This window comes from Papio anubis, chromosome 19 (assembly GCF_008728515.1).
Source record: "Papio anubis isolate 15944 chromosome 19, Panubis1.0, whole genome shotgun sequence".
NCBI lineage: Eukaryota > Metazoa > Chordata > Mammalia > Primates > Cercopithecidae > Papio > Papio anubis.
Window position 1 is genome coordinate 3,128,142 of NC_044994.1, and position 12,603 is coordinate 3,140,744.

General features: G+C 42.3%; 1 long non-coding RNA gene across 1 annotated transcript in view; it reads left to right on the forward strand.

Annotated features, from left to right (window-relative positions):
• Nucleotides 1-12,603, forward strand: part of LOC103879545 — a 132,633-nt gene that overhangs the window by 81,798 nt on the left and 38,232 nt on the right. The window lies entirely within an intron of this gene.

Genomic DNA, 12,603 nt, shown 5'->3' on the forward strand with positions numbered 1-12,603 from the left:
GCAGGACAGTGTGCTCTAGAGACAAGCTGTCATGATCACTCAAAGTCAGTAGTTTTTCACAAAATCACAGAACTTTATTCTGTTATTTTACAGATAAACAGACTGAGGCCAACAAAGGTGAAGATATTTGCCTAAATAACACAGCTTATTTGCAGAAGAGTTAACAAGTATTGTTGGGTCAGTACTATTTTAGCTATATTGTGTGATTTTTTTGTACCAGAGAACTTGCAAAAATCATCAGGGCCAGATGGCTTACAAGATAATGGGTCATTAGGACATAAAAATTAGGTAAAATCAAGGTAATCAGAAATTTTCATCAAATTAACTTTTAATCAAAAATTAAAGGACTTTTAAGGTTGAGGAGAAATAAATATTCTCAATAGATTTTCAGAAAAATACAATCTAAAAATGTTGATCAGGCTTTTATGGCCTAAATTCTTTGTTCAGAACAAATTAATCCATGTAGTTGGGCTAAACACTTTACCTCTTGGGTGTCAGCTTGATGTTTTGTAAAATGAGTGCTGAAGAGGTGAGTAGCCATGTTTTGCCATTCTACAGAACTTTATTGTTGACCATTGTTATGGGCTGAAATGGGTTCCCCTCCCCTCAAAATTCATACATTTCATTCTGAGTCAGTATCTCAGAATGAAAGAGGTAATTATGTTAAAATGAGGTCATTAGAGTGTATCATAATCCAGTATCACTGGTGTCCTTATAAGGGGAGGGATTAGGAATCAGAAAATGCAAAAAAGAAAGACCACATGAGGATAAGCAAGAAGGCAGCTATCTAAAGCCAAGGAAAGAGGCCTCAGAAGAAGCCAACCCTGCTGGAACCTTGATCTTGAACTTCTGGCTTCCAGAATGGTAGGAAAACAAAAATCTGTTGTTTAAGCACCTGGTGTGTGGCACATTGTTATGGCAGCCCTAGGAAACCAAAACAACCATAAACTGAAAACAGCTATCGTTTATTGCATGCTAACTAGGATAAGACTGTACACATATTCCATTTAATCGTCTCACCATCTTCATGAAGTAGGTGCCACTACAACACTCACTTCTCATATTAGGAGAGGGAGGTTTATCAGCACTCGGCTCGGCGCGGTGGCTCACGCCTGTAATCCCAGCACTTTGGGAGGCCAAGGCGGGCAGAACACCTGAGTTAGAGACTAGCCTGGCCAACAGGGTGAAACCCCGTCTCTAGTAAAAATACAAAAAAAGTACCCGGGTGTGGTGGCAGGCACCTGTAATCCCAGCTACTTGCAATGGTGAGGCAGGAGAATTGTTTGAACCCGGCAGGTGGAGGTTGCAGAGAGCGAGGTCGTGCCATTGCACTCCAGCCTGACCAACAAGAACAAAACTCCATCTCAAAAAAAAAAAAAAAAAAAGGAAACCAGCACTATTCACCACTATTCTATACTGATTCAAAAACACTAAACATTCTAAAATATAAAAATGATTAGTCTGGTAGATGATAACCTAATTGGTATCTTAAGCATAGCCGTTACATTCTGTTGTTGGTTTATTGATTATAATATGAAAGCAGAATTAATGTGAGGCTATTCGATCACTTCTCAGATACCTGGTTTGACATATTTAATCTATAATTCTATATATTTATTACTAAAGTATCTGTATAGAAAGTGTATTGAACTGTTTGTGGGTGGGCTGGTGAATATGATTGGCAGATGATCTAGTATAAGAAATAAACAAATTGACAAGGCCAGACTGACATGCACACATTAGTTTGGTCATTGCCAACATTGTGCAGCACCCCATCCCTCACAAATGTTTTCATGCTTAACTAAAGTTCTTGTACAATCTGTACAAGTGTATATTTTATTAAGGGCAATACATGACGTAAAAACGTAACACTTCTCTTTAAAAAGAGAATAAGAACACATTTATTACTTAATTTGAATAAAGTTTGTTTACTTGGAAAGAAGAGTTTTCAAAAGATGATTAGTTTATAGTCTTAAATGGACAATTCTTTTTTTTATTATACTTTATGTTCTAGGGTACATGTGCACAACATGCAGGTTTGTTACATATGTATACATGTGCCATGTTGGTGTGCTGCACCCATTAACTCGTCATTTACATTAGGTATATCTCCTAATGCTATCCCTACCCCCACCCCACAACAGGCCCCTGTGTGTGATGTTCCCCTTCCAAGTGTTCTCATTGTTCATTTCCCACCTATGAGTGAGAACATGCGGTGTTTGATTTTCTGTTCTTGCGATAATTTGCTGAGAATGATGGTTTCCAGCTGCATCTATGTCCCTACAAAGGGCATGAACTCATCCATTTTTATGACTGCATAATATTTCTTGTGAGATGGAGTCTCGCTCTGTCTCCCAGGCTGGAGTGCAGTGGCCCGATCTCAGCTCACTGCAAGCTCCGCCTCCTGGGTTCACGCCATTCTCCGGCCTCAGCCTCCCGAGTAGCTGGGACTACAGGCGCCCGCCACCTCGCCCGGCTAGTTTTTTGTATTTCTTAATAGAGACGGGGTTTCACCGTGTTAGCCAGGATGGTCTCGATCTCCTGACCTCGTGATCCGCCCGTCTCGGCCTCCCAAAGTGCTGGGATTACAGGCTTGAGCCACCGCGCCCGGCCTCATCCTTTTTTTATGACTGCATAATATTCCGTGGTGTATGTGCCACATTTTCTTAATCCAGTCTGCTATTGATGGACATTTTGATTGGTTCCAAGTCTTCGCTATTGTGAATAGTGCCGCAGTAAACATACGTGTGCATGTGTCTTTATAGCAGCATGATTTATTATCCTTTGGGTATATTCCCAGTAATGAGATGGCTGAGTCAAATGGTATTTCTAGTTCTAGATCCTTGAGGAATATCCACAGTCTTCCACAATAGTTGAACTAGTTTACAGTCCCACCAACAGTGTAAAAGTGTTCCTATTTCTCCACATTCTCTCCAGGACCTGTTTTTTCCTGACTTTTTAATGATCGCCATTCTAACTGGTGTGAGATGGTATCTCATTGTGGTTTTGATTTGCATTTCTCTGATAGAGATGATGAGCATTTTTTCATGTGTCTGTTGGCTGCATAAATGTCTTCTTTTGAGAAGTGTCTGTTCATATCATTTGCCCACTTTTTGATGGGGTTGTTTTTTTTCTTATAAATTTGTTTGAATTCTTTGTAGGTTCTGGATATTAGCCCTTTGTCAGATGAGTAGATTGCAAAAATGTTCTCCCATTCTGTAGGTTGCCTGTTCACTCTGATAGTATCTTTTGCTGTGCAGAAGCTCTTTAATTAGATCCCATTTGTCAATTTTGGCTTTTGTTGCCATTGCTTTTGGTGTTTTAGACATGAAGTCCTTGCCTATGCCTATGTCCTGAATGGTATTGCCTAGGTTTTCTTCTAGGGTTTTTATGGTTTTAGGTCTAACATTTAAGTCTCTAATCCATCTTGGATTAATTTTCGTATAAGGTGTAAGGAAGGCATCCAGTTTCAGCTTTCTATTTATGGCTAGCCAGTTTTCCCAGCACCATTTATTAAATACGGAATCCTTTCCCCATTTCTTGTTTTTCTCAGGTTTGTCAAAGATCAGATGGTTGTAGATGTGTGGTATTATTTCTGAGGGCTCTACTCTATTTTAAAGAACTTTAAAGTACTTTAAAGTTCAAAAAAATTGGAACTTTTTTCCAATTCCATGAAGAAAGTCATTGGTAGCTTAATGGGGATGGCATTGAATCTATAAATTACCTTGGGGAGTATGGTCATTTTCAGGATATTGGTTCTTCCTATCCATGAGCATGGAATATTCTTCAATTTGTGTGTGTCCTCTTTTATTTTGTTGAGCAGTGGTTTGTAGTTCTCCTTGAAGAGGTCCTTAACATCCCTTGTAAGTTGGATTCCTAGGTATTTTATTCTATTTGAAGCAATTGTGAATGGGAGTTCACTCATGATTTGGCTCTCTGTCTGTTATTGGTGTGTAAGAATGCTTGTGATTTTTGCACATTGATTTTGTATCCTGAGACTTTGCTGAAGTTGCTCATCAGCTTAAGGAGATTTTGGGCTGAGATGATGGGGTTTTCTAAATATACAGTCATGTCATCTGCAAACAGGGACAATTTGACTTCCTCTTTTCCTAATTGAATACCCTTTATTTCTTTGCCCTGCCTGATTGCCCTGGCCAGAACTTCCAACACTATGTTGAACAGGAGTGATGAGAGAGGGCAACCCTGTCTTGAGCCAGTTTTCAGAGGAATGCTTCCAGTTTTTGCCCATTCAGTATGATATTGGGTGTGGGTTTTTCATAAATAGCTCTTATTATTTGGAGATATGTTCTATCAATACCTAATTTATTGTGCGTTTTTAGCATGAAGGGCTGTTGAATTTTGTCAAAGGCCTTTTCTGCATCTGTTGAAATAATCATATGGTTTTTGTCTTTGGTTCTGTTTATATGCTGGATTACGTTTATTGATTTGCATATATTGAACCAGCCTTGCATCCCAGGTATGAAACCCACTTGATCATGGTGGATAAGCTTTTTGATGCACTCCTGGATTCAGTTTGCTAGTATTTTATTGAGGATTTTTGCATCAATGTTCATCAGGGATATTGGTCTACAATTCTTTTTTTGTTATGTCTCTGCCAGGCTTTGGTATCAGGTTGATGCTGGCCTCATAAAATGAGTTAGGGAGGATTCCCTCTTTTTCTATTGATTGGAATAGTTTCAAAAGGAACGGTATCATCTCCTCCTTGTACCTCTGGTAGAATTCGGCTGTGAATCCATCTGGTCCTGGACTTTTTTTGGTTGGTAGGCTATTAATTATTGCCTCAGTTTCAGAGCCTATTATTGGTCTATTCAGGGATTCAACTTCTTCCTGGTTTAGTCTTGGGAGAGTGTATGTGTCCAGGAATTTATCTATTTCTTCTAGGTTTTCTAGTTTATTTGCATAGAGGTGTTTATAGTATTCTCTGATGGTAGTTTGTATTTCTGTGGGGTCGGTGGTGATATCCCCTTTACCATTTTTATTGCGTCTACTTGATTCTTCTCTCTTTTCTTCTTTATTAGTCTTGATAGCAGTCTATCAAATTTGTTGATCTTTTCAAAAAACCAACTCCTGGATTCATTGATTTTTTTGAAGGGTTTTTTGTCTCCTTCAGTTCTGCTCTGATCTTAGTTATTTCTTGCCTTCTGCTAGCTTTTGAATGTGTTTGCTCTTGCTTCTCTAGTTCTTTTAATTGTGATGTTAGGGGGTCAAGTTTAGATCATTCCTGCTTTCTCTTGTGGGCATTTAGTGCTATACATTTCCCTCTACATACTGCTTTAAATGTGTCCCAGAGATTCTGGTATGTTGTATCTTTGTTCTCATTGGTTTCAAAGAACATCTTTATTTCTGCCTTCATTTCATTATGTACCCAGTAGTCATTCAGGAGCAGGTTGTTCAGTTCCCATGCAGTTGAGCAGTTTTGATTGAGTTTTTAAATCCTGAGTTCTAGTTTGATTGCACTGTGGTCTGAGAGACAGTTTGTTATAGTTTCTATTCTTTTACATTAGCTGATGAGTGCTTTACTTCCAACTACGTGGTCAATTTTGGAATAAGTGCAACGTGGTGCTGAGAAGAATGTATATTCTGTTGATTTGGGGTGGAGAGTTCTGTAGATGTCTATTAGGTCCGCTTGGTGCAGAGTTGAGTTCAATTCCTGGATATCCTTGTTAACTTTCTGTCTGGTTGATCTGCCTAATGTTGACAGTGGGGTGTTAAAGTCTCCCATTATTATTGTGTGGTAGTCTAAGTCTCTTTGTAAGTCTCTAAGGACTTGCTTTATGAATCTGGGTGCTCCTGTATTGGGTGCATATATATTTAGGATAGTTAGCTCTTCTTATTGAATTGATCCTTTTACCATTATGTGATGGCCGTCTTTGTCTCTTTTGATCTTTGTTGGTTTAAAGTCTGTTTTATCAGACACCAGGATTGCAACCCCTGCCTTTTTTTTGTTTTCCATTTCTTTGGTAGATCTTCCTCCATCCCTTTATTTTGAGCCTATGTGTGTCTTTGCACATGAGATGGGTCTCCTGAATACAGCAAACTGATGGGTCTTGCATCTTTATCCTATTTGCCAGTCTATGTCTTTTAATTGGAGCATTTAGCCCATTTACATTTAAGGTTAATATTGTTTTGTGTGAACTTGATCCTGTCATTATGATGTTAGCTAGTTATTTTGCTCGTTAGTTGATGCAGTTTCTTCCTAGCATCGATGGTCTTTACATTTTGGCATGTTTTGCAGTGGCTGGTACCGGTTGTTCCTTTCCATGTTTAGTGCTTCCTACAGGAGCTCTTTTAGGGCAGGCCTGGTGGTGACAAAATCTCTCAGCATTTGCTTGTCTGTAAAGGATTTTATTTCTCCTTCACTTACAAAACTTAGTTTGGCTGGATATGAAACTCTGGGTTGACTGAAATAACACACGAAAGAGCTTAGCACAATGCCTAGCAGGCAGTAAGTACTAAGGAAATGTCAGCTGCTGTCAAACTTTCTAGGAACAGCAAAGCAGGGCTGTATCTAATATGGCTTAAACTTGTATGCTCAGCAGGACGGGGAGGAGTCTCATTTTGTGTCAGGAGATTTCCATGGGTTATCTTATTTCACCCTACACGATGCTGTGTGGTCTCATCACCATGAACATACAGGACCCTGAGACTCTGAGAGGTGGACACTGCGCTCTAGAGCTGCGATTCACACCTGAATCTGCTGGCTCACGGTCTACACTCTTTCTGCTGCACCACAGTAACCCACATGAATCAGCAATGAAAAAGGCAAGACGGAATAAGGTGAGGCCGATGGCGATCGTGAATGCAATGGGATTTCGAGAAGGGAGGCTAGTGTGATCTGGGGCAGTCAGGAAGGGAGCCTGGCCCTCAGCTGGGTGGAAAAGGGCAAAAGGATTTGTTTAGACTAAGGGGAAGGGTGGACATTCTGGAAAGGTCAATTTCACCCCCTCAACCTTAGTCAGGAGAGGATTTTATGCTCACCAGAGGCCATGTCCTTCTTTGTCAGTTGATATACTGACAGTCCTGGCTATGGGCTTGCTGCACAGTTCTCATCAGGACCAGAAAGGGGGCCCGGGTCAGCCTGTCCCTCTGGGAACATCCATCACAGCTGCTTCTCACCCAGGCTGTGACAGCATTTATCAGAGGGCTGGGGGCAGCCAGGTCCCTGCAGCTCTGCTATGCCTGCTAGGGAGGGCAGGACTGGCAGTAGAGAAGAGAGGATCCAGCTGGGGTCTACTGGCCTCAAAATGGTCTCAAGTAGTGAATGCAGGGGCTCCCACAGGACTAGAGCTTTGCGTTTCTGGTTCTTCGTCCAGTTCTGAAGCTTAGACATAGTGGATGTAAAAATAATGTGGGGAGCTTGCTCACAATGCAGGTATTCCTGGCCTCACCCCAACTATTTTAATTTCATGTAATTGGGGTGGGGTTCAGGAATCTTCATTTAACAAAAATACCTCCAGTGACAGACAGATGGCCGTCAACCACACTTTGAGAAAAAAACCCTCAAGTTCATGTTGTTGTGCTCAACCTTTGGGAAACAATTCTTCTGTTCTGCGTGAAAGAAAATGGTGTTTTTCTAAGTCCCAAGAAACCATCCTAAAGGGATGCAAGAAAGGATTCGATGGGCATTCCTTCCAAGGCATGAAAGGAGAGCGGATGGCTATATCTTGTACTCAGCCACCCTCCACAGAGCCTGTGGCAGACCCGGGAATGTCCATGCGTCTCAGAGCTAAAGTGAGGTGCACAGGCCAAGTTCAAACCAGTGCCCCCTCCTTGCAGGGTGGTCAGAAAACACATGGACATTTGTCAGGAACTCCGGAGTAGCCCATGTCTGTGGTTACACAATGAAACATTCTTCCCCAGCGGCAACACCCAGAAGGCTTCCAATATTTCGCGCCCACACACTGAACATGAAATGGTGATTGATGGTAAGAGGATGTGCATAGAAAAAGTTTAGAAGTGACCCCTTCTTATTTTGCAAATAACAAAAGGAAATGCTCCTTTAGATCCTGTGCAGTTCGGAAGCCGCTTGGGTGGCATGTGGGCTTTCAGAGAGAATGAAGACAGACATCTGGCAAGAACTTTTCTTGGTCACAATGTCTTGCTTCTCATTCTGCTTCCAATGCCCTCCAGGAGGATGCAGTTATGGGGAGAAATGGGACGCAGAAGATCTGGGGTCAGAGGAATGTGGATCACAGGGGTGTGTCCAGATACCTGGACCTGCCACGTTTGTGATCTCGGAAACATTATTTCTATCTCTCTAGGTTTGTATTTCTCCATATATAAGATTAATGGTGCCTCTACTGACATGTGGGCATGATGATTATAAGATGATCAAAAAATGGTTATTAGGCCAAAACTCTCAGCATCGTTGTGGACTCTCACACTGCACATCTGATCCATTGCAATACCTGCAGCTCTACCCGCATTCTTGCATCTCACCATTCCTCACACTTGCCCCACTGCCACCCTGGCCAGAGGTTATCACTTCCCACCTGGGTTGTTGCAATACCTTCCAAACTAGTCTCAAAGCTCCTCCCCTTGCACTTCACCCAGATTTTTCCCCATCCAGTCAGAGCGTGGTGCTCCTCTGCTGTTGCTCTACTTTGACTTGCTTCTGCACTCGGACTTGGTAGAATCTGCCTTATCTACAGAGCTATAAGGTCTTGCAAATTTGCTCTGTCTACATCCTCACCCACAGACAACTGCCTTCCTCTTCTCCTCCTTCCCCTCTTGCTTGCTTCTCTCAGCTCCCTGGCCTCCCTGCTAACCTTGGAGGGGACCAGACAAAGTTCTAGCTCAGCCCATTTGCACTTCCTGTCCCTTCTGCCTATGTCACTTTTTCTTTCTGATATCAGCATAGCTTATTCTCTCACCTTCCCAGTAAGCAATTTCCTGCCACCCTGTTTAAAATTGTATATCACCCTTTACTCCCTACCCTCTTTCCTGCATTTTTCTTTTGCACATAGCGGTTATCACCATCTATCATACTGTGAATATTACATGTGCATCTTGTTAGTTGCCTATTTCCTACCACATGATGACAAACCTGGCACATATTTATTGAAGGAATAAATAAGCTATAATGATCGATTCAACTTCAAGTTGGCCAACTCGTCAACAAAGCTCTGTGGAATCCTGTGAGTGAGAAGGATTTTGGAGAAGTGATTATTGTGAGTTGTTATGTTTTAGGTATGTTAGGACTATCACTACTTTCTTATTCTTTCCTCATTTATTAGCAGAGCCAGGTGGGTCCAATTGCTACAAAGTGATTTGGTGATGGCCTTTCTTATTTTTTTTTTTTAAATCTGTTGCCATTAGACCTTCTATATTATTCAGCAGAGACTAGGTTATGCTACAATAACAAATGCACTTTGAAATTCCCAAAACATAACACTTAGATCTATTTCTCACCCATGCTACATGTCCAACTTGGGGCAAGGAATGTTCTGCTTCACATGGGCACTCTGGGATCCAGGCTGACAGAGACTCCATCAAGAAAATCTTTGACTAAAGAAAGGAAAGAGACTGCAGACTCAGGTGGAGCCAGGGTGTCCAGATTTGGTCAATTAAATGGCAGCACAAGAGACCTGTGTCACTTCTAGGCTGAGGAAGAAAGTAAACCCCAGTGCAAGGACCCTGCAAAGTGCGATTTCCCACATGCCCAGAAAAAGAAAGGAGAAGCAACACTGCTGAGCCCTAGTATTACCCAGCGTTCTTCAAGTGTAGAAATAGTTCAGTGCTGCAGCTAAAATTCAGATGAAGTAACACTGTCTGATCTATTCATGGCACCAAAGTCAAATATTATGGGAAGAGAATATTAAAAAGAAATTGAGCAAAGATTAAAAATTATCATGGGCAAAACTCCAATATCCTTATTGAGTCTAAAATGGTATTTTTCATGTATTCTTTTGTGGTCACTATAAACCAAACTTAGAATACTTTAAGATGTTTTTGTTCTTCATCATCTATTTAGCTTTACTGAGTGTTCTTCTGCCTCTGTAAAATGCCAGCTTCAAGAATGGTCCCTACTTATGGAGGAAATGGGCAAAGGCAGGGGAACTGTGTTAGAATGCTCCAGGCCCTGTGGGAGGGATACGGGATGAGAAGCACTCACATGCTGTGTACAACTCAAGCTGCACCGTGAAGCTGGGGAGGCGATGTCACTCCTTGCTCAATGGCCCTAAACAAGAAGGTCGTGCCAGGATTAAAAATTGGGTCTTGAACTCGGAGAGGTCAGTCCCTTCCAGCATAACCCACTAGTACAGAACGCTGACTTTCAAAACCTGGTGAGGCTCAACCACTGCAGCGAATCAGAGCTCTAACATCACAGTGGCTGAGCTGGGAGATACCTAAAAAGAACCATCTCGGTCAAATCCTTTTTTTATAGATAGTAAATGAAGTTTTATTATTAATAATGTTTTCAAATGCGGATCATAGCTGGATATGTTTATATACGTTAGCTCTATTTATTTAAAACACACACACACACACAAACTCTTGATCTATAATATGACCACTCTGATCTTCAGAGTAGCTCAATCTCCTAATCATTTCCCCTGAAGATGACAGAAGTAGCACACCTGCTGATTCTGCAGAGAAATGGACAAATGGACAAAGGTGGTAGAGGATGTATGTTGGATCTTAAAACAGTGTCTCCATTTTTTTTCAGCAAAATTACACGGAGCCCTGTGAGTTCAGAGCCCACTCTCCCCACCCCAGGCCCTCCAGCAGCCTGGAGAGAAGTTCTCACACCACCAGAAGAAGGGAGAATGAGTCTCTGGACCCTGGAAAGCTTATGGGCCCTCTGGTCCCATTCTTGGTGCCATATCATGAAATATATATTTGGTCTTCAAACCGATTTTCTGACACGCAGTTCTTAAAATCCTTAGACTCTCCAAAGTTATACATTGTTTTTGCATGCTAATGAATTGGCTGATGGCTGGCAGCCTCCAGGTAGCTTCATGATGGGGCTGGTCACAGGAAAGAACAAGTCAGGATTAGAAGGTGGGGACTTCTCAGCCCCACCCCACAACCTCCAGGAAGGGGAGGGGGCTGAAGGTTAATTTGATCACCAATGGCCAGTGATGTAATCCAATCATGCCTATGTAATGAAGCTTCCATAAAAACCCATAAGGACTGGGTTGGGAGAACTTCCAGATAGCTGAACATGTGGAATTGACCAGAGGGACTCAGAGAGGGCATGGAAGCTCTGCTCCTACCCCTGTGCTACGCCCTATGCATCTCTTCATTGGCATCCTTTGTAATATGCCAGTAAAGGTAAGTGTTTCCTGAGTTCTGTGAGCTGCTGTAGCAAATTATTCAAACCCAAGGCAGGGTTTGTGGGAACCTAACTTGAAGCACATTGGTCAGAAGTTACAGAGGCCTGGGCTTGTGTCGGGTATACATGGGGAGGGAGCAAGCTGGGGACTGAGCCCTCAACCTGCGGGATCTGATGCTATTTCCAGGTGGATACTGTCAGAATGGAATTGGTGGGCATCCCACTGGTGCCCACTGATGACTGCCTGCTTGATGGTGGGGAGAAAGCCCCCTCCCCCTGACATTTGGCCACGGAAGTCTCCTGTGTTGATTGTTGTTGAGTGAGAGAATAGGAAAAAGCACATTAAGTGTTGTTTTCTCCATACTCACAAACTTGGACTCACCAAGGAATTAGACGTTTCTTTATATTCAGTACTGTGTAGGGCCTCAAGGTATCCCTAATATTCTTGGAATTCATATCCAAGTGTTTGATGAATTTAAACAAAAGTTCGTTTAAAACTTGTTAAAAGTTACAGTTTGTGACGGGCACATCAGAAGCTCCTTCCTTTTGATGGAGTCTGCTCCCTGAATCCAGCCTTGTTGGAATTCTACTTGGTCTGATCGTCCCCACCCAAAACCTTGCCTGCCATCAGAGCCATACCACAGAGTTCTGGTGGCTACCGAGTTCCTGATGCAAGAGTGATTCTTGGCATGGGTGGAGAGGAGTTATACCTCATTTTACACAGACTGGAGGAATTGAAAAGCAGTGCCGTGGGGCCTGTGGTGTCCGCTACTTCATCACATGGGAGCAGCGTTGGGAGGAGGTATGGGCAGGAGGCAGGACACTGTGTTCACGGAAGAGCCCTGAGGTCTGTCGTACTCACAGCCCCAAGCATGGTCTTCCCTCATAGAAAGAGGCAGTCAACAAAAGAGTCAAACTCTGCAAAATACTTGAAGATACTTATTCTGAGCCAAATATGAGACACCAATGACCCATGACGCAGCCCTCAGGAGACCCTGAGAATATGTGCCCAAGGTGGTTGGGACGCAGCTTGGTTTTATACATTTTAGGGAGACATGAGACATCAATCAGATCAATTTAAGATGTACATTGGTTTCATCCAGAAGGGCAGGGCAACTAGATGGGGAGAGCTGGGGTGCTTCCAGGTTATAGGTAGATTTAAAATTGTTCTGATTGGCAACTGGTTGAAAGAGTTATTATCAATAGAAAGGAATGTCTTTGCTGCCGTAAGAGGTTTCAGAAACCAAAGTTTTATCATGCAGATGAAGCCTCCAGGTAGCAGGCTTCAGAGAGAATAGACTGTA